Below are 7,933 nucleotides of genomic sequence, written 5' to 3' on the forward strand. Positions count from 1 at the left end.
ATGATGTCATGTTATCCATGGAAAAATGCATTTTTAGACAATATGATTTGCCTTAGCGGCTAGGAGACCCCGAGAGTAACAAGCGCTTGCCTTGTTTTCTTTCCATTAAGAACAATAAACTAGTTTTTAGTATAAGTTTGCTGGTTTCAAGAAATGTAATATCATTATGTCAAGATAATGGCACTAGCATTTACTTCATTTAAGAATATTTTTCAACTTATTGAGCAAAAAGGTCTCTTTTTTTTCTACCAAGAAAAGTGCACTTGTTATTAGTGAGAATATACTTATTTTAAGCTATTTTGGGGTTCATTGAGGTTAGCTAATTTGACTTGTTTTGGAAAGTCTTGACAAGCCACATTTTCTTGTTCTATTGGCAGATAATTTTGCTTAGTTCAAATAAAATATCCCTAATTTTTTTCTTTTTTTTTTTTCTTGTTTTTGAACACTGACTTTTTGCAGTGTGGCCCTCAGACGCTTCACTGGCCAGTGTCAATTGTAGTAGCATCAGTTATGCATTTCATCCCAAATGTACAGCCTCATCTCTGTGTCAGACACACACACACACACACACACACACACACACACACACACACACACACACACACACACACACACACACACACGCACACACACACGCACACACACACACACCCCTCCCCAGTGTGTGGAAAAGAGCTGTCAGTTGTTATTGCTGTTGATGAAAAGTAAGATGCAGGCTATCATTATTTGTGTCAATGTGGACTTCCTCACGCTGCAAGTGTTTACTGGTCAGACAACACAATGAAATGAAAATAATGTCAAAGAAGAGGGGAACTGATGACTCCATGTTAGTTGGTGGAGTAAAAGACAAGCTGAAAAAAAAGATGACTATGTCTAGAGTGTAGGCAGTGCTGTTAAGTTTCTCTGTGTGTGAATAAGTGGAGAATGCGGAAACTTTGAGGCATGATGCAGCTGACTTGTTGATGAACTAGTTTGAGAAGAATGTTTTTGTTTTCTTCATAAGTGGACTGTACTTGTCACTTTTGTAAATATTGACTATTGTGTGTGAAGTCCTACTAAAGGTGAACATTCAGTTGAAGAATTAGGCCATCAAGTTAAGATAAATGGGTTGAAAAATGTGGATCAAGGATACTTTATTGAAGTGATTTCACTTTCATATTTGAGATTGTCACCTTATTGTGGTTAAGAGCTACCAGCAGGAGCTTAGTCTTCAGGTGGCACACCCAAGTTGCACAGGTGTGACAAAGTACAATCCTCTTCTCCAGGATGGAGTTGGACTCACAGGGCCTGATTTGTTAAAGGTTTGCGTGTACTAAAAGAGGTGCAAACCTGATGGCACACGCAGAGCTGATCTACTAAACCTGTGCAAAGTGGATGGCGTCTCTTAAGTGAGCAGAATATGCAAAATAATATCCAGAATATATGCTGATCATTAAAACAGCCACGATACTGGGAGAAAATGCCAATATAATGATTTATCACGCCCAATATGATTTATCAACACTCATCGCTGTGGTGCCAGCACTATTTAGCTTTTATTTAGTAAGTGTGCACACTGACACTTCCACACACGGCTGCAGGATCAGTGCTTGTGCTCCACACACACACATTTGACACATATCCTCTTTTCAGCAACATCATTTTATAGCTGCTCAACGACTTAAGGGGCTAATTTAAAAAAAATGGATTGATACATTTTTGTGGACTTTATTATTTTTAATGTTCTTTTTTTCAATATACAAACCCCAAAAGCAGTGAAGTTGTCTCGTTGTGTAAATGGTCAATAAAAAGAGAATACAACAAATCCTTTTCAACTTATATTCAATTGAATAGACTGCAAAGACAAGATATTTGACGTTCAAACTGGACAACTTTATTTTTTGCAAATATCAGCTCATTTGGAATTTGATGCCTGCAACATGTTTAAAAAAAGCTGGCACAAGTGGCAAAAAAGAGTGAGAAAGTTGAGGAATGCTCATAAAAGACTTATTTGGAATATCCCACAGGTGAACAGGCTATTTGGGAACAGGTGGGTGCCATGATTGGGTATAAAAGCAGCTTCCATGAAATGTTCAGTCATTCCTTTTCAAGCCTTGCATAAATGTCTCTGCCAAAATGTAAAAAAAAAATGTGTGTTGTTGTACTGTGCAGGTTTGAAATAAATAATTCAAAAACATATATATAGAAACAGATAAATATCAATATGCAACACTTTATGTTTATATTTTCTCTAAGTGCACATCTTTCAAATTGAACATTTTCAAATGATCACTTCTAAGACAGTTTTGTGAAATCACAACATCCCATTTTAACTAGCCAGCCACTACCATTTTTTAACAAATCATGAATTACTTTGCACCATGTTTGTACAAATCAGTGACGTGCAGTCACTAGAGGCAGGTGAGGCGGGGCCTCACCTGCTATCATGGAAAGAAAAAAAATGTAACCTTTTTTTTTTTTTAATTAAATTGTTATATGTATCCAGTGATTATACTATAAAGTTATTTTCCATTTAACTTCACCCGTTTTAGATTATTTTTATTTAAAATTGCTGAATTTTCACATTTACCGTTCAAATACTGAGAAGAGACGGTGCGGTGAACAGCAGCCAGTTGAGGCACATCACTCAGTGCCTCAACATGGACGGACTCGGCTAACTGCTGGCCTGCTGTGCAGTGAGACTGTATTGCTATATGAATTATATGATACATTTCCATAGTTTAGTTAGCTGAGGTATATAATGTACAGTGTATTTTGTCAACAACTGTATGTGTGTAACGTATTTCTTGTGCTGAGCGATCATAAAACGGCTGAAAAAGACGCACTGGCTGAGGCTCGCCTCCTGCACCCCCGCCGTAGAATGCACCCCCTGACGGGAGTGTTATATCAACTAAAGCTCACACTTAAACTTTCCACGTGCAAGATTGAATCTATTTAAAAAAGTTATTTCAGAAGAAGCCAAAAAGTGCAAAAACAATAATGTTCGTGTTGGAGGAGTTGTGAATGACTGCAGGGCCACAACATTAGGTACACCTGCAGACTGCAGGTGTACCTAATTCACAACTCCTCCAACACGAACATTATTGTTTTTGCCCTTTTTGGCTTCTTATTAAATAACTTTTGTAACCTATTTTTATGGGCTTTCCTCTTTGTGATGTCAAGTTCCTGTTATGCGCTGTTATACAGTATATGCCTTGAGCTCTTATTTTGAAGGCGCTAAGAGCGGAAGTGATGACACGTTGGAGTTGAGCGGAAATTTTTGAAAGAAGATAAATAAAGTGGTCCTCGTGTAAACTGGAGCCTCCGTGTTTGTTATTTTGTAGTTTCATACAGTATAGGCCACATTTATAAACCCTCGGTTACACTTTTTTAAATAGATTGGACTCTTACTATTATGTTGGATCCACTATGGACTGGACTCTCACAATATTATGTCAGACCCACTCGACATCCATTGCATTCGGTCTCCCCTGGGGGGGGTGTGGGGGTGGGGGTTACCTACATATGCGGTCCTCTCCAAGGTTTCTCATAGTCATTCACATCGACGTCCCACTGGAGTGAGTTTTTCCTTGCCCTTATGTGGGCTTTGTACCGAGGATGTCGTTGTGGCTTGTGCAGCCCTTTGAGACACTTGTGATTTAGGGCTATATAAATAAACATTGATTGATTGATTGATTGAGATTCAATCTTGCACGTGGAAAGTTTAAGTGAGGGCTTTAGTTGATATAACACTCTCGTCAGGGGGTGCATTAATCCAGCACAACAGCGGCTCATGGACTTATTTTATAAGTAAAGGTAAGACCATAATAACGTTTTTTTTTATTAAATGTGCTTTTTTGTGTGCTACAGTTTGTATGTGTAAAGTTAAAGTTAAGTTAAAGTAGCAATGATTGTCACACACACACTAGGTGTGATGAAATTTGTCCTCTGCATTTGACCCATCACCCTTGATCACCCCCTGGGAGGTGAGGGGAGCAGTGGGCAGCAGCGGTGCCGCGCCTGGGAATCATTTTTGGTGATTTAACCCCCAATTCCAAGCCTTGATGCTGAGTGCCAAGCAGGGAAGAATGCTGGTATGAGCTTTTAAACATAACCCGTTAACTGCTGCCAATCAAATGGTGAATAAGATACTCTTTAGGGTTCATATGTTTGTAAATGTGACTGTGATGAAGTCAGTGCCTCACCAGCCATCAACCTCACCGCACGTCACTGGCGGAACAAACGACTGACTATTTTCGTCGGCTTTCCCCACACCCTCGTATTTTTAACAAATTTCGTCCAATTTCTTGCCCCTTTCGCATCTTTGGGCCACTGGTGCAACTTGAATCCGTCCCTATTCGTGTTGTTACACCCTCCGACAACACACCGACGAGGCATGATGTCTCCAAGGTACGGAAAACAGTCGAAAAAACGGAAAATAACAGAGCTGATTTGATTCGGTGTTTGTAATGTGTGTGAGAAAATGGCGGATTGCTTCCGAGAGCGAATAATAGAAAGGCGTTTAATTCGCCAAAATTCACCCATTTAGAGTTCGGAAATCGGTTAAAAAAATATATGGTCTTTTTTCTGCAACATCAAGGTACCGTATTTTCCGCACTATTAGTCGCACCTAAAAACCACAAATTTACTCAAAAGCTGACAGTGCGGCTTATAACCCGGTGCGCTTTATATATGGATTAATATTAAGATTCATTTTCATAAAGTTTAGGTCTCGCAACTACGGTAAACAGCCGCCATCTTTTTTCCCCGTAGAAGAGGAAGCGCTTCTTCTTCTACGCAAGCAACCGCCAAGGTAAGCACCCGCCCCCATAGAAGAGGAAGCGCTTCTTCTTCTACTGTAAGCAACCACCCGCCCGCGTAGAAGAAGAAGAAGCGCGCGGATATTACGTTTCATTTCCTTTGTGTGTTTACATCTGTAAAGACCACAAAATGGCTCCTACTAAGCGACAGGTTTCCGGTTCATGAAAAGACGCAATCTCTCCATCCGCACACGGACTACTATTTCACAGCAACTGCCTAAAGACTTTCAAGAAAAGCTGGCTACTTTCCGTGCATATTGTAAAAACAAGATAGCTGAAAAAAAGATCCGGCCAGAGAACATTATCAACATGGACGAGGTTCCACTGACTTTTGATATTCCTGTGAACCGCACTGTGGATACAACGGGAGCACGTACGGTGAATATTCGCACCACAGGGAATGAGAAGTCATCCTTCACTGTGGTTCTAGCTTGCCATGCTAATGGCCAGAAACTTCCACCCATGGTGATATTCAAAAGGAAGACCTTGCCAAAAGAGACCTTTCCAGCCGGCGTCATCATAAAAGCTAACTCGAAGGGATGGATGGATGAAGAAAAGATGAGCGAGTGGTTAAGGGAAGTTTACGCGAAGAGGCCGGGTGGCTTTTTTCACGCAGCTCAGTCCATGTTGATATACGACTCCATGCGCGCACACATCACGCTGGTTTTTAATATATTATTAAAGTTTGACTGACCTATCTGACTGTTTTTTTGACATTCCTTTAGCGCAGTTAGATGCGGCTTATAACACGGGGCGGCTTATAGGTGGACAAAGTTTTGAAATATGCCGTTCATTGAAGGCGCGGCTTATAACCCAGGGCGGCTTATGGTGCGGAAAATACGGTATATATTGACGCTTACATAGGTCTGGTGATAATGTTCCCCTTTAAAGCACTTATCATATCGGCAACAGGTTTACCTTTGCCTTGCAGCCCACAGTTCAAACTGATCAGTTTTCCAGTAATGTCCATTAAAAATGCAAGGTCAAGTATCCACTCAGTGTCCTCCAGCAGCACGGTGTCCTCACCTCTGGACTGCATGAACTCTTTGATTTCACCCAAAAGTGACAAAAAATGTTGCAAAATTCGTCCCCTGCTGAGCCATCAGATTTCTGTGTGTAGTAGCAGGTCACCATATTCAGCTGACCGCTCCTCCAAAAGTACCTTGAATGTTCTGTGCTGTTTAGCTCTGGAGCGGATGCTGTTTATGATCTCTACGACGGGAGTCATTACGTGCTCAAAGCAGATCACTTTTGCACATAAGGCCTGCTGGTGTATGATGCAGTGGTACTGCAAAACGTTTAGGAACTCTGGGTCAGCTTTACAGTGAGCAACGAATCCTGTGTGTCGGCCGATCATAGCAGGAGCCCCATCCGTAGTCACTGATACCAGCTTTTCCAGCGGCACCTTTTTTTTACACCAAAAACTCAATTTTTATTTTTTTATTTAAATCATAATAAGTTTGAAGAAATATTTCACAAATATTCTTCGTCGAAAAAACAGAAGCTAAAATGAAGAATTAAATTAAAATTGATTTATTATTCTTTACAATAAAAAAAATAAATTTACTTGAACATTGATTTAAATTGCCAGGAAAGAAGAGGAAGGAATATAAAAGGTAAAAAGGTATATGTGTTTAAAAATCCTAAAATCATTTTTAAGGTTGTATTTTTTCTCTAAAATTGTCTTCCTGAAAGTTATAAGAAGCAAAGTAAAACAATAAATGAATTCATTTAAACAAGTGAAGATCAAGTCTTTAAAATATTTTCTTGGATTTTCAAATTCTTTTTGAGTTTTGTCTCTCTTAGAATTAAAAATGTGGAGTAAAGCGAGACCAGCTTGCTAGTAAATAAATACAATTTAAAAAATAGAGGCACCTCACTGGTAAGTGCTGCTATTTGAGCTATTTTTAGAACAGGCCAGTTGGCGACTCATCTGGTCCTTACGGGCGACCTGGTGCCCGAGGGCACCGCGTTGGTGACCCCTGGTCTACTTGTTCATACAATAATGTGTGTAAAATGAGCTTTGACAGGACGCAGGCTGGACTCTGGAGCCTACGTTAGCTGTCACCTGGCTGTGCTACACTCTGGACAAGTCACTAGTTCATTACAAAAAACAGTCGCCAGTTGATTGTCGAGCAAGGATGTGACTGTGCGTGTGCGTTACACACATATCACTGTCGGACAAACATGTGCGCCCATTAGAGGCTGCATTGAATTGTATTGTGACACATTCAACTTCTACTCAGTAAGAAACATTGTTCTTAATAATTACTGAATCATGACCTTAGTTACCTTATCATGATGTGTTTCATGTGCTCTTGTAAAATGTGTCATTGAATAATAATACAGCATTTACATTATAATACTCTGACTTGTTAAGTGTTCATCATGAAAGAAAATGGAACAAATTGTGTGCATGACGCCAGGCACTGTCAAGAAGAGTAAAAAAGACAAAGATTGAAGGTGGCAATGAATGGGGTAGAGGGGCCCACAAAGATACTCTTTCAGAGGGACCACAATTCCCAGCAAGGGCCTTATTAAATAGATGATAAATAACTATGATATCAATAAATGTAACAATGTTATGTAGCAAAGTAAAAGTTGTGTTTCTTATCTAAGTAAATGTAACTGGTTACTACTCACCTCTGTGGATAAGTGTGTTCACTTTTGACAGCTACGACAAAATAAAAGTCAAAACATAATAAAAATGATTTATCTTTTGCGACGGTCGCTGCGTTTAGAAATAAGCATGCAGTCAATGTTTGGCTTCACTGTATTTAATTTCACTTTCACTTTCTTTGATATTGTGCCAGCAGAAGCGTCTGCCTCACACGTTCAGCACTTTGGCCACAGCCAGTCAATGGCATGAATGCTTTCTGCTGACTTTTTACTCAGGATCAAACTTCCTGATGCAACCCTGGCCGGGAATCCAAGCCATGCGAGGCCGAAGCGTGTCCCGTTACCCCACCAGGGACGCCTCACGCTTGGGAGACATAATGGAGGAAATAAAAAGAAGTCTATCAATCATTATTTGTATTGATGCTTTCTTGAGAGGACTACAATATCATTACTTTCAACTCTAAATCTCACCTTCATTCCTCTTTCTTTCTTTTCTTTCCAAGTTTGGCGGCAAA

This window comes from Nerophis lumbriciformis, linkage group LG08 (genome assembly GCF_033978685.3).
Source record: "Nerophis lumbriciformis linkage group LG08, RoL_Nlum_v2.1, whole genome shotgun sequence".
NCBI lineage: Eukaryota > Metazoa > Chordata > Actinopteri > Syngnathiformes > Syngnathidae > Nerophis > Nerophis lumbriciformis.